Source organism: Lepidochelys olivacea (assembly GCF_965140295.1).
Source record: "Lepidochelys olivacea isolate rLepOli2 genome assembly, chromosome: 5".
NCBI classification, from domain to species: Eukaryota; Metazoa; Chordata; order Testudines; family Cheloniidae; genus Lepidochelys; species Lepidochelys olivacea.
This window is the reverse complement of record NC_140415.1, coordinates 37,055,884-37,078,252: the sequence shown is the minus strand read 5'-3', so window position 1 is coordinate 37,078,252 and position 22,369 is coordinate 37,055,884. Positions and strand designations below refer to the sequence as shown.

General features: G+C 43.5%; 1 long non-coding RNA gene across 1 annotated transcript; it reads right to left on the bottom strand.

Annotated features, from left to right (window-relative positions):
• Positions 1–1,723: 1,723 nt before the first annotated feature.
• On the bottom strand, positions 1,724–4,211 carry LOC311520383. Its single transcript, XR_014711571.1, has 3 exons — positions 4,125–4,211; positions 2,832–3,089; positions 1,724–1,871 (listed from the first exon to the last, which is right to left on the bottom strand). It is a non-coding gene; the product is annotated as an uncharacterized lncRNA (long non-coding RNA).
• Positions 4,212–22,369: the final 18,158 nt, after the last annotated feature.

The following is a 22,369-nucleotide window of genomic DNA, read 5'->3' as shown; positions in this document are numbered from 1 at the left end:
GTGAGCAATCTGTCAGCAATAGTGTACTGTGACACTTTTATATTTTTATGTCTGATTTTGTAAACGAGTAGGTTTTTAGGTGAGGTGAAACTTGGGGGTACGCAGGAAAATCAGACTCCTGAAAGGGGTACAGTAGTGTGGAAAGGTTGAGATCCACTGGTGTAAATCATCCAAGACAGATGGCTATCCAGCCTCCTTTTGAAAACCTCCTGTGGGGTCATGGGCTATGAGTAGGGCTCCAAGATGCTACCGTAATACAAATAAATGAGATGATCTCTGTGTCCCTAGTGTTTTGAAGGAGAGAGGAATGGAGGAGCTGAAAAGATGTGGATGATCCCAACCCATCCATGCCCTGCAGCCAAACATCCCCTGTGCTGTCATGCAAGGAGCTATCAGAGCTGGGCTCTCCACCATGCAGGGGCGTTCACTCCCTCCTAAATCATGCCCCCTTTGCACACTGGAGCCATAGCAGTTCTACTGCTAGGGGACCCTGCTCTCTCAGAGGCAGAGGCAGGCTGCATGAGCTTTATGGCCATGTGATTAAGACAGTAGACTGGGAAATGAGAGATCTGGGTTCCATTCCTAGCTCTGCCACAGATTTTGGTTGTCTGCTCTGCCTATTTAGAGTGTGAGTTCTTTGGTGCAGAGATTATCTCTCACTATGTGTATATACAGCACCCAGCACAATGGGGCCCTAGATTCAGCTGATGGTGCCTTCAGGTTCCATTATCAGATAAATTATTATTATTAATAATATTAATTAATAATGAATAAAAATATTTTACACCCTCGTAAGCAACTATAGGAATTTTCAGATGTTAAATTAGACACATGGGGGAGATTTTATTGTTCCATGTATGCAATGAAAGCGTGTTGCGAATTACAAGGAAATCTGTGTGTCAGAATATCGTATATAAGGCCTATGCACATTCAGAAAAAGCTTGGTACGTCTGATTCTGTTTGTTGTAGGTTTTGCTTCTTCAACAAAAAAGAAATGCAAAAAATGAAGACAGATTTTCTATATTCTAACCAACAATTCTATGAGTAGGGTTTTACATCATCTTTAGAACTTTCACTCAGTGGTCACAAAATGCTACTATAAACATTAAATCTTCTAACCCTTCCATGAGTTACGTAATTATTGCAATACCTTCCCCTGACAGGCAAACCAGAATGCAGAGGGCCAATTTCTCCACTGACAATCTCCCTGGAAACCAGTGAAAATCAGTGTAGCTGTCCAGAGCCTAGGACAGCACGTAATTTGGGCCAAAGGTAGTCATTGATTTACTATGGTTCCACAGACAGGTAGTAGCTGATTTGGGGATGAAATTAAAGATGGGTCAAATCAGGGGTGCTTTTGCAAAACCTTGTTGGCCTCATTTTGTAAAACTAGAACCGGGGCTTGGTTTGGAGGCACGTACCATTTTACATCTCACTCTGCTAAAACCCAAATGTAGGACACAATGTGTGACAAAGACCCAAAATGAGGAACACAAAAATATTTTTGCAGAAAACTTAAAATCATGTGGGATTAATTCTTTAGTATAAATAATGCTTCCTATGATCACAATGATCCCTTCTGGCCTTGGAATCTATTAATTGGTTTCATGAGTCTTTATTTGTGATGCAAATAATTTTCAATCATGAAAATGAGGGGCCATCAATTTTTTGTGGAAAAGAGATAGTTTGGGAGTGATATACCTCAAAATGAAGGACATTTGAGAGGGATGTTGCAATGAGAGGATGGGATGGTTCAGCTAAATGTTTCCTGTTTTGACCCATCAGTAGTCCATAGTGCACCCTCCTGCTTTTATCACGAGAAAACCTTTCCTTCCTTCCTCTCTCTGCTTATGAGGTCAAAGTGAGATGGTCTGTTTGAAAAACAAACAAAAAACAGAATAAAAAACTGGATTCCCCACTAGACTCAGTCTTGTATACCTAGTAATAACAATGCCTTTTTTCTGACCCTGCTTGGCTTTCACTGCTATAACTATGCTGATTTCCCCTTTGTGTTGCACTTCCAGTTTACTATCTATTCTTTACTTGACCCACCCAATATTGTGGGTGGGTGGGTGAACTAAGGGAAGCTTTTTAAATAAAAATAATAATTGGTTCAAGACCCCCTAGACTTAGGAACGCCCTCGTCATCTCTACAGGTGCTGTTTTTCCACTCAAGCACTCAGGAGCCCCTGGGACACAGGAAACCAAAAATACTTTTTATTTGGGAAAAAAAGATAAATATATAATTGCATAAAAATGAAATTAGCAAAACCCAGCAATGTTAGGTCCACAATCCTAATTATTAACTGCCTAGCTAGTTAAGGACCAGAACTCTTATTCACAGAATAATCCCCATCATGAATTCAATTAGTCTCAAAGGTGATAAAGGTAGGCTGATCATATTTCCCAAAGTAAAAACTGGACACTGCGCAGGGCAGGCCTCAGCTGCCTGGCTTCACCGCTTGCCTGAGCCCCCGGTTCAGGGCTGGCCTGAGTCCCCCTATCCATGGCGTAGGGCTGGCCTGTGCCACCTGGCGTCACTGCTTGCCCACACCAGCAGGGGCTGGGACTGACCATACTAGTCCGATGCTGCCCGGGGCAGACAGCCCGAACTGCACCATCCAGCACCTCGTGTCACCACATGCCCCCCCCCCAATATTCCTCCATGCCCCCTTGGTGGGGGGGTGCATGCTACGTTTTTGGCAAATCTGGGTATTTGTTCCATTTGCTCTTGCCAACTGATGATTAGGGCTTTTTAAGAAGGGGACTGTCCCAGACAAAACAGCAGACGTGGTCACCCTAGATAAAGGGGGCTCCAAGAGGTGACTCACCTCAGCCTGTACACTCCAATCCTGTGATATCTGCATCAGCAGGACCCACTCCAAACTGCTGCTGTTGGAAGGTCCTGGTTCAGGGAAGTCAGCTCCACAAGCTCTGCTCCTGCCTGATCCAGTTCTATAGCGTCAGATCCACCAGCTTGGTTGCTACACAATCCAGCTCCATTGTGACCAGGTCCAGTCCAGTGAAATCAGTTCCATTGACATCCACTCAGGCCACATGAAGTCAGCTCCACACAGGGTCCAGCGTCTCTGGGCAGGAAATCCAAAGCAAAGCCAGATCCCCAAAAATGAATCTCTGGTCTCTGATAGAATCTCCAGTCACCTTGTTTAACTGGACTCACTATCCAGTCTGAGTTCACTACCGGAGCAGAGGGGGACCCACTTTCTGTAAGCTAAATCTTTCATAATTTCTCCACACCCACCTTTCAAAAATGCAATGCATTTATAGCCATCATTTAATATCATTTCCAGAAACAAACAAAATATATATTAAATCATTGTGTGAAAATGCATCATCATGATTTATGCCAATTAAGCCTGCCAGAGCTTTTCCACCTCTCTCCTACTGGGGGAGCAGAATGTTTCTCTTTCCATTTCAGCCTTCTAGCTCTGAGGCTTACAAAGAGAAATCTTATTTCTAAGGCTTTTTCACTAGTGTTGGCCTTTGAATCAAGGGAGGGATTCTGCGGTCTTTAGAGGGTCCTTGGTATATAGACTAAATCAAATTGTAATTGTACTCTCAACTAAATTGACTCTTCTTGTCTAATCAAAGTGGATCTTCCTACACTGTGCCTGCTGTGATTCATGTCTGATCTAAGTACTTCTGTCATCCAGTGTTTCTGGCCATTTCTGTTCTTGGGAACTCTATTTAAGAAATTACCTAATTCCATCAGTAAGCTTTATGAGCCCACTCGTGTTTATTTAATTATACTTTGAACCAACGCAAGTCAAGGACACATAATTCTAGTCTTATTAGTCCCATTCAGCTCTGAAAAATAACCTCGAGTTAGCATGGGAATATTTTCTCCAATAAGAATAGAATACGCACATAGAATCATGTTCCTACAGACTTATCTAAAAGGGAAGCTATTCAATAAGACATGGCCCACAAACTCCTGCGTGCATGTCTTGCGACACCGATTTCTTTCATTCAGTTAAAAGAATAAGATGCTACACCACAAACATAATTCATAATAAGTATTTGATTTTGTTCATGTACCAGGTTGAATCAGCTCATTCATAAAAAGCAGACAAGAGATGCTAAGAAACTTTCTAGAAAAATACCTCTGTGTCAATACACCAGGAGGAGGGGCCATACCAAAGTAAGATGGATCTCACCCTGAGGAAAATCAGCTCGCTGGGAGGTATGGATCTAAGGAACATGTAAAGTATTGAAGTTTTAGGATTTTAAAAAACAGTCCATAGTGCAGTTTCAGCAACTTCTTGACCTCTTCTTTCCTGGCAAGTACATTAAACACTGTTAAAAGAGACTGAGGATTTCAGAGTGCCCCTTTCAATGTCAGTGGTTTATTTTAATTGAAATACACTGATCATTGTTCTCAGAGGGGCACAGACTTAATGATTATTTTAAGAAGATATATCACACAAAACTGGAAAGTAGAGCTGAGAAATAGCAATGTTTTTCAGATGAAACTGTTTTCCACTGAAAAATGCAGATTAGATGCATGATGCATGATGCATCGGTTGTCCAAAACATTTCATAAATGTGTGTTGAACTCGCCAAATTGTTTGGGTTAAAAAAAAATCCAAAAAATGCCAATGTTTTGACATTTTTTTTTAATGAAAAACTTTTTGATTCAAACGATTTTGTTTATAATTTTACTTCAGTTTTATTAAAATGGTAACAAGACCCTTGAAAAACAAAATAAAATGTTTTTGTGTGGGGTCAAACAAAATGTTTCTTTTGACCCAACTTGATTTTTTTTTAACTTTTTTGGTTCACCAGAAATTTGGGGGAAAATTATTTCAGGTCAGCCCAAACATTTTGATTTTGTTTTATTTTTCAGTTTTTCCATCAAATCAAAAAATTGGTTATTAACACAGCTCTACTAACAAAGTCTTACAGGTTTATAGCTAGAAGCCTGTTGTACTAAACCATTTATATTTTACATCATCTCGCTACTAAACATCAGGGTTAACATCTGCTTCACCCTCCCATCAATGCAGCCATACAAGAGTACGGGCATCCGCTTCACTAAATATTGCCAATTAAACTTTTTTTGTGGGGGGTGGAGGTGGAGATATTTGAGGCAGGCAGCAATGCCATTGTCATGGGGAATGTTGGTGTATAGGGAGGTGACATCCATGGTGGCAAGGATGGTGATCTGAGGGAGGTTGTTAATGTTGCAGAGCTTCTGGAGGAAGTTGGTTGTGTCCTGGAGGAAGCTGGCTTTTTGTGTGGTGAGTGCTTTGAGGATGGTTTCTAGGAGTCCTGATATTCCTTCAGTGCGAGTGCCATGGCCAGATATGATAGGGCTGCCTAGCTTCCCTTGTTGACAATGGACAACACTCAGATATCCACCTCCAACACATTGTGAAACTCATCCATTTCACCCTCACCCATAACAATTCTACAATAAACAACCAATACTTTGTCCAAGAGCCATGGGATGACTCCCCAATATGCCAAGCTCTTCATGGGCCAACTTGAGGAAGAATTTCTGGACAAATGCACCATAAAACTAATGATATACCTGAGATACATTGATATTTTCATCCTCTGGACAGACAACCTAACTCCCTCATAGATTTCCACCACAACTTCAACATCTACCAGCCATCCATCAAAGTCTCTCTAGAACACTCCCGCACCAACATAAATTTCTTGAACACGACTATCAGCTTCAACAATGGAACCCTACAGATAACTATATACAAAAAACCCACAGATTACCTCTCCTGCCTTCACAGATTCAGTAACCACCCCAAACACACCAAGAAATCTCATCATCAGAAGGAAGCTCCCCACAGACCAGGAGCAGCACTAACCACCAACTCAAAGCCGCACTAGACCCTTCCATAACACCAAATGCAAAACTTGCAGACATATCTCCACTGCTATGATGATCACTATCCCTCATAACACACCTTTCAAGATCCATGGGTCCTACACATGCCTATCACAACACGTGGTGTACCTCATCCAGTGCACTAAATGCCCCAATAACAACTATGTGGGGGAAACAAGACAATTGCTACACTCTCAAATAAAGTCTCACAGAAAAATTATAAAAGGCAAAAATATCATATCACACATAGGAGAGCACTTTTCACAAAATGATCAGTCTATATCTGACCTCTCAGTCCTCATCCTCAAAGGAAACTTCCACAACACCTTCAAAAGACAATCCTGGGAGCTTAAATTCATAACTTTGCTAGACACTAAAAATCATGATTTTAATAAAGACACTGGATTTATGGTTTATTACAATGATCTGTAACCCACTAACCCCCCCTTTTTATCCTATGCCCACAGAGGTGTTAATAGGCCACTTCACCTTGAATGGTCTCTTAGAATATGTGTTAAATACTTATACTAAACAACCTGTTCCTCCTTGTATTTAGTTGTAATACGCCGAGGGCATGGCTACACTTGCAAATGTAGAGAGCTTTGAGTTAAACCAGCCTTCGTGGAGCGCAGTAGGGAAAGCGCTGCAGTCTGTCCACACTGACAGCTGCAAGTGCACTGGCGTGTCCACATTTACTGCACTTGCAGCGGCTTTGGGAGCAGTGCATTGTGGGCAGCTATCCCACAGAGCATCTCTTCCCATTCTGGTGCTGTGGGAAGGGGGCGGGAGGGGCAAGACATTCTGGGTCCTGTCCCAATGCCCCATGATGCATCGGTTCGCATCCCGGCAATCCCTCTACTTCCCTTCACAATTGGCACCATCTTTCAACATTTTTTGTACTGCATGCTCTGTCTTCCCTTTTGGTCTGCAGGAATGGAGCCCAAACTGCTGAGGAATATGCTGACGAGTCTCGCCAGCACATCACGTTTGGCAGTCGAGTTAGTCCTTAAGATCCAAAGTGATAGTGAGGACTCCAACGATGATATCAATGCGAGTAACGCACACGACACGAGATTGCTTGTGGCATTCATGGACATGCTCACCACCATGGAACGGCCCTTTTGGGCTCGGGAAACAAGCACTGAGTGGTGGGATCCCATCGTCATGCAAGTCTGGGATGACAAGCAGCGGCTGCTGAACTTTTGGATAAGAAAAAGCCACTTTCATGGGACTGTGTGAGGAACTCACCCCCACCCTGTGGTGCAAGGACACAAGATTGAGAGCTGCCCTGATGGTGGCGAAGCGGGTGGCTATTGCAATCTGGAAGCTGGCAACTCCAGAGAGTTACTGATCAGTCGCTAACCAGTGGGGAAGTCGACTGTTGGAATCGTGTTGATGCAAGTCTGCAGGGCCATTAATCGCATCCTGCTCCGAAGAACCGTGACTCCAGGTAACGTGCATGACATTATGGCTGGCTTGCACAAATGGGTTTCCCTAACTCTAGAGGGGTGATAGATGGGACGCATATTCCAATTCTGGCACCAGACCACCTAGCCTCCAAATACGTTAATCGGAAATGGTATTTCTCTATGGTTCTCCAGGTGTTTGTGGATCACTGACATTAATGCAGGCTGGCCCGGAAAGGTGCATGATGCACTCATGTTTTGGAACACTGGCCTGTTCAGGAAGCTGCAAGCCGGGACTTTTTTCCCAGACCAGAAGATCACCGTAGGGGAAGTCGAAATGCCCATTGTGATCCTTGGAGACCCCGCTTACCCTTTAATGCCATGGCTCCTGAAACCCTACATTGGGAGCCTTGAGAGTAGCAAGGAGTGGTTCAACAACAGGCTTAGCCAGTGTAGAATGACTGTGGAGTGTGCTTTTGGCCATTTAAAGGGCCTCTGGTGCTCTCTGTATGGGAAGTTGGACCTGGCTGATGACAGCATCCCCGCGGTTATATCCGCATGCTGTACCCTCTGTTAGGATATAGATATTCAGGCCTGTCTGTAAAGGCCTATACGCTAAGAATTTAGGTGTATTCTTATCACTTAGCTAGTTATAGAGGTATAAAAGAAAGAATCTAAATCACTGTCTGCCAGTGTAAGGGCCTTCTCTTACTGTGACAGTCTGAGGCCCTGTTCTTAGGCTAAGGCCTTTGGCTAAACAGTAGAGACAGCCATAAGCTGGGAAGCAAATGCTAGTCACATTGAAATAAGGTGCTATTGGGGTGTTAGGGATACAATCCTGTCCTGATAATGCCTGTCATCTCCAGAGAAAGGGAAGTGCCTAGAAAATGTAAAAGGAAACTTAGTTTGATAGCATCCTGTCTGGCGAACTCACTTATCAATAGCTGGAATGTGAAATCCTCATTTCTGTGTTTGTTCTATCATTGTAGTCCCCATTTCCCTATTGTTTGTCTGTATAATCTCTGTCTGGTTCTGTGATTGTTTCTATCTGCTGTATAATTAATTTTGCTGGGTGTAAACTAATTAAGGTGGTGGGATATAATTGGTTAAATAATCAAGTTATAGCATGATTAGGATTGGTTGGTTAAATTTCAGGAAAATGATTGGTTAAGGTATAGCTGAGCAGAACTCAAGTTTTACTATATAGTCTGCAGGCAATCAGGAAGTAGGGTGGGGGGAATGGGAACAGGGAATGGGGGTGGGGAAATTGGAATCATGTTTTGCTAAGTTGGGGGGAATGGAAATAGGGACACAGGTAAGGCTCTGTGGTGTCAGAGCTGGGAAGGGGGACACTTAGGAAGGAAACTGGAATCATGCTTGCTGGAAGTTCACCCCAATAAACATCGAATTGTTTGCACCTCTGAACTTCGGGTATTGTTGCTCTCTGTTCATGCGAGAAGGACCAGGGAAGTAGGCGGGTGAAGGAATAAGTCCCCTAACACCCTCCACAACGTTTGTGAAGGGAAGGGTGAAAGATTCACTCAGGCATGGAACTCAGAGGTTCAACACCTGGAGGCTGAATTTGAACAGCCAGAGAGCAGGGCTATTAGAGGGGCCCAGCGCAGGGCTGCAAGGATTAGGGATGCCTTGAGAGAGCAATTTGAGGCTGAAAGCCACCTGTAATGTCTGGTGCCCCGCATGGGAGTGAAGTGCGGTAGTTCCAATGTTAGTAGGAATCTGTGTTTGTTACGTATGATACACTGATTTGCAGTGCCTGTTGCTTTCCTGGGCTAAGGTATCTTTTATGTTATGCAATAATAAAGAATGTTTTCAAAGCAAAAAAAATCCATTTAATGAAAATAAAATGCATTTATTGAAAAGAAACACAACTGCTTGGGAAACAGAAAGGGCAAGGGGGTGGGGTGGGGAACGGTACAATCACAGGTTTGCATATGTCCTGTTATCATGCTCAGCATTCCTGTTTGGAGTGCTGTGCAATGAGTGCTGCACTTCAGGATGGCTATGCTGCATGGTGATTGGGGTTGAGTGCAGTGGGTAAGGGTCGTAGTTTTCAGGGCTGGGTGGTGAAGCTACAGGTGTTGGAGGCAGCTGGTGACGATAAGAACCTGGATGTTGGGGAAAGTGAGTTGGAGGTGACATGGGGGCACAAGGGAAAGAGTTTTGGGACAAGGGCTGCAACGGGGGCGGTAGTACTCCGCCTGCATGGTTACAAGCGCCTGGATGGAGTCCACTTGGCACTCCATGATGCTTATCAGCCGCTCTGTGCTTGGGTGCCGGCGATCCACATTCTGCTGGTGGACCCTCCTTTCACACTCCCACCACTCCTGAACTTTTTGATTTTCATTAAGGGAGCGCTGTGTGACTTCATGCATCATGTCCGCTTTACTTCTACGTGGCCTCTTCCTGATTCTTTGCAGCCTCTCGGCTGGTGATAACATTAACGGCTGAGATCTCAAGGTTGCATCTGTAAAGGCAAAATGCAACACTTAACAGAGGCAGCATTGTTCACACCAGACAGAGCAATGATTCTCCATACTTAAGGAGGGCAAGCACAGTCTACACAGTAGTATAATTTGCCCGTCTCAAAGCGAGCACACAACGCCCAGGAGCCCCAAAATGGAGAGTAAGCACAGGATCAAGGGTGACTGATTCTTTCATGGCTGTACGGTCCTTTCATGGCTGTACTGTCCTCTGTGCCTTGGGGAGAGCCAACAGCTGCAGGGGGCCCCTATACTGAACACTCTCCCCACATTTTCCACAGGAGTTTTTCCTGGAAGATATCTCACTGCTGTGGGTGACCTGGGAAGCAAGGGAGGGTCTTCTACTACAATGGCTTCTGCCTTGGCCCATACGCAGCTTGCCTATGTGCAGCAATTGTCCCCCTACCCCTCGTGGCACAGTGACGCGGACATGTTAGCCTGACTGGAACAAGGACCACAGTGGCTCTCCCACAAAACCTGAGCAAGTGCATTGCTCAACTTCTGGACGAGACCTTTGAAGAGATCACTGAGGCCGCCATTACCACGGTGTGAGAGAGCACATTAACGCCCTATTCCGCATCTAGGCATGCATGCAGCCCTAACCCTCCTTGCCCCAAGAGTCTGCACCGAATAACTTCCTTTCCAAAATAAAAGCCACTTACCGGGAACCTCCTCTGGTCTTTGTCCTTCCCCAAGCACCAGCTGCCGTGACTGGCTACCTTCCTCCTGGCTTGAGAACAGCTCCTGGCTGCATGAATCTTCCTCTGCCTCAGCACCCTCGCTCCCGCTTTGCTTCTCCTCCTCTTCCTCCTGCCTTGTTGAACTGGGCTCTGAAGTGTCCATGGTGGTACTCGGAGTGGAGATGGGGTCGCCCCCAAGTATTGCGTCCAGCTCTTTGTAAAAACGGCAGGTCGCGGGGGCAGCACCGGAGTGGCTGTTTGCCTAACGGGCTTTGCGGTAGGCATTCCGCAGCTCCTTCACTTTAACCCTGCACTGCTGTGAGTCCCGGTCATGGCTCCTTTCCATCATGTCCCTTGATATCTGTCCGAAGGTATCGTAATTCCTATGGCTGGAGCGCAGCTGGGACTGGACAGCTTCCTCCCCCCAAATACTGATGAGATCCAGCACCTCATCATTGCTCCATACTGGGGATCACCTGGCATGTGGAGACATGGTCAGCTGGAAAGATTCGCTGAGAGCACTCCACACCTGGCTGAGCAAACAGGAAGGGGATTTTCAAAATTCCCAGAGAATTTAAAGGGCGGGTTTGACAGTTGGTCACCTGAGGGCAGGGCAGTAGTGTTCAAAGTGATGACCAGAGTGGCTAGAACAGGCATTGCGGGACACTTCTGGAGGCCGATCAGAGCGCCCTAACAGACCAGGACGTCCACACTGGCACTGCAGCGCTCCAGCAGGGGTGCATCAAACGTTATTCCACTCACCGAGGTGAAGTACCAGGAGCACTCTAGCCGCGGAGTCAGAGCGCTCTGCGTGCCTTGCCAGTGTGGACATGTCGTGAGTTAGAGCACACTGGGCTGCTTTAATGCGCTCTAACTCGCAAGTGTAGCCATGCCCTGAGTACCTCCCAGACCTGAAGAAGAGCTCCGTGTAGCTTGAAAGCTTGTCTTTCTCTCACCAACAGAAGTTGGCCCAGTAAAATACATTACCTCACTGTGACGGGTTCGATCACGGAAACCCCCTTGGGACTGTCACCTGATGTGCTGACACTACCTCTGAGCCCATTTTCTCTGTCAGTTTGGGCCTCCAGAACCCTGCCTATAATGTTTTGTTCAGAGTTACGAATGACCTCCATTCCCGAGGTGTTTGTAACTGAAGTTCTACTGTATATTTAAAACTGATTGTGTGCTTTATTCCTCTTCCCTACCCCGCTTAGATTATGAGCTCTCCTTCCTCATCATCTTAGATTATGAGCTCTTTGGAACAGTCTTCCTACGTGTTTGGACAGCATATTGTAAATGCTATCATAATCAAAAAAATAATTGGGATGTGAAGGCCATAAAATTGGATAACTTTCTGTAAAACTTAACATTCAAGCAGAGTTCCAAGAGCTGCCTAAATCATTGTTCATTTCACAGCACAGCAGGGAAGAGAACGAACAGGCAAACTAAATTATTGCAATTAAGCAGAAGGAAAGGAAGAGTGGAGATAGAAATAAATCAGGGAAAGGGCAGCAGTGACCAATGCTAAAACATGATCATGATTTTGCCAATTGGGATGGGAAGCAGACTGCTATCAAAATAAAAAAAAATAAATGGGAGTCTTCAGCTTTTATAGCTTGCCTCCAATCTTTCAGTTAACGTATTTGAAAATTTTAAAAGAATATACAGTTCTGCTGCATGAACTGAAACATTTAACTCTCGGCATTAGAGCCGGGCAAATAACTGATTTTTTGGTTCACTGTCAGTTCCTTTAAAAGAAATGAAAAAATTATGTTGAGTCAAAACAGAGCATTTTTGGAATTTTCAATGAATTAAAAAGTTGGAAAAATTTTGTTTTAGGTCAAATAAAATATTTTGTTTTGGGCATTTTTAACAAAAAGCAAAGGAAATGAAAGTCTAGATTCACAAAACAAGGAGGAGGAGGAGGAGATGGTGGTGCCCCTAATAATCTGTAGCCCACTGGTTAGGACACTCACCCAGGATGGAAAAGACAGGTTAAAATTCCCCCTTTGCCGGACTTTTTCAGGCTGCACAGTTCCCTGACTACACTGTGCTATGTCCAGCAACCCAGGCTGCCTAAAGAGGCCAGTGTCTGTGCTTTGCACTCTCTGAAAAGGCTATGAACAGCTGTAATTGCCAGCAGTCACAAGTCATCACACTGCTCTTTATAAGCAAGCTCATTTATTTTTAAGGTGAAAGCATTACCAAAAAAAAAGCATATAAAAACAATGGGAGTTCCTATACACATGCTAAAAACCACCAGTTTTATGAGTCTCAGTAGTCCAAAGACCTTCCAATCCTTCCCAGAAAGGATTGGAGCTCCCCTTAGATAGAAGGTCCTGTCCATTTGATGGATCAGAAGGAAGATCCTGAGTCAGTTTAAACTCAGGATATTTATCCAATGTTCTTTCTTTATCTGATGGTCTCTGGAGAATCTTGTCATGGTACTTCTCTGGAGGTGTTACAACCTGAGTGAATTTGCCTAATCAGCCCCCACTGTTCTTAGTTCCTGGAGTAGCTGTGGTCACCTTCCCTCATGAAATTTGATGCAATCCCTGGCCCACAGCGATACAGTAAGAGCTCCCAAAGATATTGCAGGAAATTGTCATATCTGTCACAAAGTGTGTTCCTCTTTCGTGTCTTGCTTAAAAACCTCAGTTTCTCAAACCTGCAAATTTACATGGCAATAATAAAACTTTATTAAAAGATGTGAATAAACTCTCAGTCTCTGAGGATGCCCAGTCCACAAATTATACAATTCACAGAGCCAGAAGACTTCTGTCCACCAGGCTCTGCAATGCTGGGACCCTCCGGTTCCAGGGCTTGGAGCAGTGGCTTCACTATCTGCATCCAAACAGCTGGCAAAGGATTTTTTAAAAAATGCATTTGTTGTAATAAAAACACAGATATTTCATTATTTTTGTCTGTTAAGCCACAGAGCCTGTGCAAAGAGGCTCTGCAGCAGTAGCAGTTCCCAGGAGAATGATGACAGACTCTGATGGAATTTTTTATTGGTGATCAGAAGAGGCACATTGCAGCAGCCATCTTTACATTGGTGCAATGCATGCACCTATGCTGGCTCAAATGGTGTGGAAGGGGTTCTGGACCAGGGAAACCCTCCCATTTTTCAGGACTCTGGCACCAGCTGTCCTAGATCCTCCCAGTCCTTGAGCCCAAGGTTGGACTTTAAAGGGTACACGGGGGAAGGCCCTATGTGTCCTCTGCCCCTGCTTGCTTAGATGCACAGGGTCAGCCATAATCTGGCTCTTTTTGTTAGCAAGTGAGCTGTGAAAACTGTGCTTGTTACCTTTCTATTTTCAGACTTGTTTTTAAATGCCTTTTTTGCCCACCTTTTGTTTGACATCACTGCTGCGCTTTCTCAATCTCTCTACTGACAACAACACCATGCTAGAGCCACCATGCAATGTACAGGTATCTTTCAAAGATTTCCCTTCTGATAAATACATGATATTGTGAAGGTAAATACATCATGTGAACCACCTCACACAGTCTTGGTGCCACAATGGTGCCATGTGGCCGGCTGGGAGCTATAGAGGTGCCACAAGCTGAGATGCATTACTTAGACTTCCATCTCTTGCCTTTTAGGTTAAAGCACCCCTAAAGCCAGTGCTTTTACACTTGGTTTCCCAACATCTCCGCTCTGTAAGACAAGTTCTGATGTCTATGGCTTTTTGTGATCTGCACTATGCTTCCTGGCTGAGAACAACAAAACAGCTACCAGGCCCCCACACTGCCTCTTTAAAGTAGAATAATCAAGATAATTGTAATACATTCCTAGTAAAAATGCAATCTCTAACTTATGCTGCTTTAAATATAAAATAACTTATTTGTGCTTTGTGGGGAGAGTGAAGGCGGGGGGAAAACATGGGCCCCAGTCTCATGCAGTCAGGTCAAACATGCAGCTTAGCTTAGAAAGAACCAAACCATCTAGTCTTAAAATGGAACTGGATACATTTACAAACAGGATTATATGATAAGGTTGCCTGCAATAGCAGGGAACTGGACTTGATGACCCAGAAGGTACCTTCCTATGGTTCTAACCACAAAGACGACTTTAGTGTAGGACATTGCACAGAGCACTATAATTTCTAAGTGCTACTTTAAAACATAAATTGGTAATCTTTGCATTTGAAGAAAAACAGGAACTTATTTCCAGTTAAACTAAATTAAAGCCTTAGAAATATCTGTTCAGTCTTTGGTCTTTATTTGGGAGGGTTAAGGGAGAGCTTTAGGGTGGGCTTTAGAATAAGCTGATGAGGAAAGGCTTAGCTCTACAGTGCATTGTTTTGTTTTGTTTTTAAAATAGTGTTCCTCATCAGCTTGCAAGTCTCCATAAGAATGAGTTCATCTCCCTAAGGACTATTTTTTTACAAACTTAGAACTGGTATGAATAGTATAAACCAGTCTTTTGTATCCAAAGTGCAAAATAGAATTTGTAAATCAACATTTTATTAAGGTTTTATTGGTGTGATTTATAATTCGTTCAAGGGGGACATACAGTAGAAAATTACCTAACAACAAATCCAAAGCAGCAAACGCAGACAGAAATGCAAAACAACCCTACATCAGTAACCAGAGCAGTATTTTATTAAGGAAGTGATGCTGTGGTGGAGTCACCGGATGACACTGTTACACATAGTATTATAAATACTTATTCAAAGACTGAACACTGCTCACATGCTAAGAAGAAATATGGTATTGTTGTCCACTTTATGATTAACTCCTTTTGGGGGGAAACAGTGGCAAGCAGCAAGAAAGTTTGTTCTCTGCCTTAATCTCTCTAACTAAAGTCAATTTTTGAGGCAGAGTTGTTTCTTGGAGACTGGGCTTTGTTTTTGGGGTTGAGATTCCTGAAATAGGGAATTACCTGCATGCCATCTGTGACCACCTCTGCTTAATGAATGGTGCGTGTAATATAAACAAGTTGCACTATGAACATACCTAACTCCAAGTAATTGATGTCTTCTCCCCCAAGAAGCCCACCTGCAAACACCCTGACATCTGCTATCAGTTTACAGAAGGGAAACAATAATATGCTTATTGTTCTGTAGTAGGTTTCAGAGTAACAGCCGCTTTAGTCTGTATTCGCAAAAAGAAAAGGAGTTCTTGCGGCACCTTAGAGACTAACCAATTTATTTGAGCATAAGCTTTCGTGAGCTACAGCTCACTTCATCGGATGCATACTGTGGACAGTGTGCATCCGATGAAGTGAGCTGTAGCTCACGAAAGCTTATGCTCAAATAAATTGGTTAGTCTCTAAGGTGCCACAAGTACTCCTTTTCTTTGTTCTGTAATATACATTGCTGAAATAATACAATATTTATTCTTCCCTAAAATTTATTAGGCAGGCCCCAATCCTGAAAATACTTATGTTAATTTTATGCTTAATTTTATGAGAGCAGGCCCATATAGCTCAATGGGACTATGCATGTGTTTCCATGGTTTGTAGTTCATATGGATACATAAACAAAATCTACCTTGTGGCACAACATAAAGCCTTGCAGTTATCCTCAAGCCCAAGCTTTGTTTCATTCAGAATAGTCCCGTCTTCATGCAATTCTTTTTTATTTAAATCACCTTCACATACATTACTAAGAAAAGACAGTCTCTTAACCTTGCTAATGCTCGAACCTTGATATATATATCGAGCACCAACTGGCTTTGATTATTGTAGTGCTCTTCACGCAAACCATTCTGCAAGTGCTTGGCCTGCAGTTTCTTGGAGTTTTACCCTTGACTCAAATAGGAGTGAAATTAGGCAAATACTGAGCTCTTTTGAAAAGATGTGTCTGCCAGGCTCTCAGTTATAGCAAAGGCCAGGTCTACATTTAAAATTTAGCTTGACATAGCTATGGCATTTAGGGTATGAAAAATCCATACCCCTGAGTGCTGTATATATGTCAACCTAACACCCAGTGTAGACAGTTAGGTCAAAGGAAAAATGCTTCCATTGCTACCATCACTCAGGAAGGTGGAGTTCCTACATTGACAAACTCCTTCCATTTTTGTAGTCTGCATCTATACCATGTGCTAACAGTGGCATAGGGTAGACATAGCCTAAATCATATAATCATGCTATTAGAATCATAGAACCATAGGTTTAAAAGGGATGGCAAGGGCCATCTAGTTTGACCCCCTGCCAAGAGGCAGGATTTGTTGTTTTTAAACCATCCAAGAGAAGATGATCCAGCCTTCTTTTGAAAACCTCCAGTGAAGGAGCTTTCATGACCTTGCGAGGCAGTCTGTTCCATAGTCCTACTGTTCTTACAGTTAGGAAGTTTTTTCTGAGATTTAATCTAAATCTGATATGCTATAGTTTGAACCCATTGCATCTTGTCCTGCCCTCTGTGGCAAGAGAGAACAACTTCTCTCCATCTTTTTTATGGCAGTCTTTCAAGTATTTGAAGACCACTATCAAGTCCCCCCTTAATCTCCTTGTTTCCAAACTAAACATACCCAATTCCTTCAACCTTTGCTCATATGACTTGCATTCCATCCCTTTAATCATCTTTGTTGCTCACTTCTGGATCATTTCCAGTTTCTCTATATCCTTTCTATACATTGGTGACCAAAACTGGATATAGTACTCCAGCTGAGGCCTAACCAGCACCGAATACGGTGATACTATCATCTCCTGTGACTTGCATGCTATGCCTCTTTGAATGCCACCTAAAATTGCATTTCCTTTTTTTGCAACAGCATCACACTGTTGATGAATGTTGAGGTTGTGATTCACCACAATTCCCAGATCCTTCTAGCAGTGCTGTTGACAAGTCAGTTATCTTCCATTCTGTACTTGTGCGTTTGTTTTTTCTTTCCTAAATATAGCACCTTATAGTTGTCTTTGTTGAATTTCATTTTGTTGTCTATAGCTCAGTTCTCCAAGTTATCAAGATCTCTTTAGATTTCAGCTCTATCCTCCAAAGGGTTTGAAACCCCTCCAGCTTTGTGTCATCTGCAGATCTGACCAATATGCTCTCTATTCCTACATCCAGGTCATCAATAAAGATGTTAAAATCACCGGACCCAGAACAGATCCCTGTGGAACCCCACTTGAGACTGCCTTCCAATCAGACATCATTCCATTAATAGCTACTCGTTGTTTGTGATTGTTTAACCAATTATGTATGTTCTTCCTGGCTTTAGTCTCTACACTGACCCCCAACTCATGAATGCATCAGTGTTGATCCTTATCAACAACAGCATGTCACAATTTTACACATTTTCTCTCTGATGTCTTCTATCCCTTTTATTCCTCTATGCAAGGCAGGCTTCCAGCTCTAGATTCTCTGTTCTAAATTCCACCTTTTGTTGTGCTAGAATTTACCTGCCAATGCATTCAGCTTGTCCTGGTTACTTCCCCCCATCACTCCCAGCACCACCAATTTTTCAAACAGTGCTAGCTCAGTACACGGTTGGAGGGTCCCAGAGCTCAGGCTCTGGCCCAAGCCCAAACATCTATACAGCAATTTTTAGCCCCACAGCCTGAGCCCTGCCCTCTGTAGACGTACCCTAAGAGTACTGTTGGATTCCTTTTTGATGCTGAGCTATCACATTACAGCATCTGTGACTAACTTTCTACCATCTCTGGTTGGCTAGGAAACATTGTACCACCCTGATGGATGAAGACCTGGCCTAAGTCATTCATGCCTTCAACACTTCTTAGCTGGATTACAGAAATGTAGTATTCCTGGGCATGAAGCCTTCAGCATTTAGGAAACTCCAACCAGTACAGAATGCTGTAGCACTTCTCAGCAACACAGGCTACCGCAAACATATCAGACCCGTCTTCTGCTCTCTACACTGGCTTCCCATGGAATTTTGAATCAAGTTCAAGGTCTTAGTCCTTATCTGCAAAGTGCTCCATGACCTGGGCTTAGGCTATCTAAAAGATTGTCTAAAGCTCAGTGACAAAGACCATGCTTGACAACTGTGGCATAATGGAATGCTCAACAATAAGAGTAATTCTTGTGTGTGTAGGAAACAGAACCTCCTCTGGTTCTGTATACCCCTACATACTACCAAAACAAAAGACACCACTGCACACACTTGCTCCTCTGGGAAGAGCATGAGAGAACAAATAATATGAGACAGATGTGTAGTCACATTGCTTAATGCACTTGTGATAAATGAAGTGGGGGGTAGCTTCCTTTTATGGACACCCAGCCAGTCAGTTAGCTATAAAATCCCTCTTGGTAGCTGTTCTCTACTTGCTTTACCTATACAGGGTTAAAAAAGCCCATACGTAAAAAGAAGGGAGTGGGCACCTGGCGAAAAGAGCCAATGGGAGGGCTAGAATTTTTTAAAATTGGGAAAAAACTTTCTCCGGAGAACAACAACAGACAAAGGGAGAGGAGACGCAGAGCAGGAACCAGGCTGAACTATGACGTAGGAAGCTTTAAGCCAGGTATGAAAAACCATCAGACCATCAGAGATTGCTTATCTGAAACCCCAGATACTAAGTAAGTCAGGGAAGATCTAGGAATACATTATTTGGGGGGGGGGGTTATTTCTTATTGGCTTGTGGACTCCTCTGTGCTAACTCCAGGTGCTTTTGTTTTGCTTGTAACCTTTAAGCTGAATCTCAAGAGAGCTATCTTGATGCTTAATTTTTGTAAAAAAAAATTTTGGTCTAGCAAAAAGCCTAAAGTTCCAGATGTATTTTCTTTGTTTTTTAATAAAATTTCCTTTTTTAAGAACAGGATTGGAATTTTGTGACCCTAAGAGGTTTGTGCACATGTTGTTTAATTAGCTGGTGGCAACAGCTGATTTTCTTTGTTTTTCTTTCTCAGCTTTTCCCTGGGGGGTGAAAGGGCTTGAGGGTACCCCACAGGAAGGAATTCCCAAGTGTGCCTTTCTGGGTTCTCAAAAGGGTTGGGTTTTTGGGGGTTGGGGGTTTTTTTTGTTTTTTTTTTTGCGCATTTGGATGGTGGCAGCATCTACCCATCCAAGGTCAGAGAGAAGCTGTAACCTTGGGAGTTTAATACAAGCCTGGAGTGGCCAGTATTAATTTTTAGAATCCTTGTGGGCCCCCCACTTCTGCACTCAAATTGCCAGAGTGGGGAATCAGCCTTGACAGCACTACTGGAAGGTGCTCAGATACTACAGTAATGAGCATGCTATAAAAACCTGAATAGTATGCTCAGCAAGTTGTAGGCGTGTGAATTTATGATGGTTGCTCTAATACCTTTATGTCAGCAGTTCCCATACTGTGGGTCGTGACCTGCCATCAACATATAGGGTTGCAGGTCCAGTGGGCCAGATTCAGCCAGCGAGATGATGCCAACTGCCCCCCAACATGTCAGGACCTGCTTCATAAATGCCCTGCCAGAAGACTGCCATTTTGATCACAAAGTGGTGGCCTCCATGTAGCATGACCTCACACAGAGGCCACCATTCTGTACGTCAAAATGGTGGCGGCCTCACAGAATGAACTTGCACATATGGTGTGTGTGAGGCCGCGTTATGCAGAGGCAGCCATTTTGTAAAATGGTGGCCTCCTGGCAAGGCATTTGGAGTAGGTCCAGACATGGCTGTGTGGAGGTGACAGTGCAGACGCCATGCCATTTGTACTATCTGGCTATGCAAGCATCCACCTGAGAGATTTGAATCCAAAAGATCCTTATCTGTGGGCAGCAGCCTTATCAACAGAGCATCCTCTCTGCTTGAGCTGGTAGGAGCCTGTGCTAGACTTTTCTGAAATGGGAATCTGCAATGGCTTGTAAGTGCCTTAAGGCAGGGCCCATATCTTTTTATGCCACCTTGAGTACCCTATTGGCAACTTGATAATCATTGTAAGTGACTGTCTTTGTGCTGCCCTCGTATCACCTAATATCCTAAGTCCTGGTTTCATTTGCTTAACAGTGAATTCTTCTGATTTGTGATAAGAGGCACAATGGACACACCTGTCATGGATGGTCTAAATAATACTTAGTCCTGCCTAGAGTGCAGGGGACTGGACTAGAAGACCTCTCAAAATCCCTTCCAGTCCTATGATTCTTACACAGAGTATCTGCTTCAACCTCCAGCAATGAGTCTAGTGATGCAGTTATGAACGAAAAACAAGAGTGCAAGAAAGGTGTTTGCATATATGACAAGGCTTTCTTTGAGTATGGCTTCACCAGTGTTTTTGTTAAAAATGAAGAAAGGCCAAAACGCTACTATGTCACACAGTGTTATCTAACGAAAGCATGAAGCCTAATAAACTTAAATAGCACTTAGAAACTCTTCATGGGGAACACATAAGAAAACCAAGGTCATTTTTCCAGCACCAGAAAGAAGACCTTTTGTGTCAATAAGTGCAATTCAAGAAAGCCAAGTCAGTCTCTGGCCACACTCAAAAGGCATCATTTCAGGTGAGTCAACACATCACACGGGCGAAGAAGCCTGCACAATTGGAGAGACGTTGATTTATCTTCACCATATCAAGTGCATCTGGCAAACATGTGGGGAAAATAAGCAAACAAACTCAAGCCATATCATCCTCCAGCAACAGAGTGAAGTAAAGGATTGAGGCAACATCAGCAGATCAGGAACACACTTTGGTGGAGCATCTGAAAAATATGGACGCTTTTGCTCTTCAAGTTCATGTGAGCACTGAGCACTGTGATGCACATTTCTTGGCTTTTGTGAAATACACATGGAGGGTGCAGTTGTCAAAGACATTCTGTTCGGTCTTCCTCCTTCTGGAAACGAGACAGCACAAGCAATGTTCAATGTGCTACATGACTACACGCAAGACAAAAATACCGTGTGTGATAGCATAGTGGGCTTTTGCACAGATGGAGCTCTGTCTATGGCAGGCCACAAAGCAGGTCTTGGTAAAGAAAATTGCTCCATCTTGTGTGTGGACTCACTGTGTGATTCACAGAGAACAACTGGCATCTAAAGTTGAGTCCAGAGCCTGGTGAAGTTTTGTGAAATACATCAAAATTCAGTCTCTTCACGCACGTCCGTTTGGAAAACCGTGTGAAGACGTGGGATCCAAGCATGATGTGTTGTTCCACACTGAAACTCATTGACTCTTGAGAGGAAAAGTACTGGGATGATTTTTTGAAGTGAGAGCTGAGCTGCATGCCTATGCAATAGACTGGAAAAAGAGTGAATCTAGTGATTTTCTATGTGACCAAAGGACGTTGTGCCTTCTTGCTTATGTCACACAGACATATTTGGAAAACTGAATGAATTGAATACAGGCCTGCAAGGAAAGAACACCCAAATCCTTCAGCTGAGGGACTAAATTACAGGATTCATGAAGAAAAAAAATTTCTGGAAGAATAATCTATTGAAGACAAACGATGAATCCTTCCTGCAGTATTGCAAGTTCCTGGCTGACAATGAAATTATTCACCCTCCCACACAGAGGATGGCTGAACATCTCAGCCAGATGGAGGAACTGTTTGCATCCTTTTCCCCTGATTTGGACATGACAAAAGTATGATGGGGTGCAAAACCCCTTTCAGTGCAAGCCTTCTGTCATGGATTTGCCAAGCAGCTGAAATTGAACAGCTTATTGAAATTTCCTGAGATCGATTCTTGTGAGGAACATGTGCCCAGTGTTCTCTCTTGTAGTTCTGATTCGCTGTCCTGAATGAATATCTTGCATTCTTAACATGTGTCTTGAAACAGATGGTGCCGTGAGCAAGCATGTATTTCTATGAAGCTGAATTCAGCACACTTGTGTCATAGAATCATAGAATATTAGGTTGGAGGAGACCTCAGGAGGTCATCTAGTTGAACCCCCTGCTCAAAGCAGGACCAACACCAACTAAATCATCCCAGCCAGGGCTTTGTCAAGCCGGGCCTTAAAAACCTCTAAGGATGGAGATTCCACCACCTCCCTAGGTAACCTATTCCAGCGTTTCACCACCCTCCTAGTTAAATAGTGTTTCC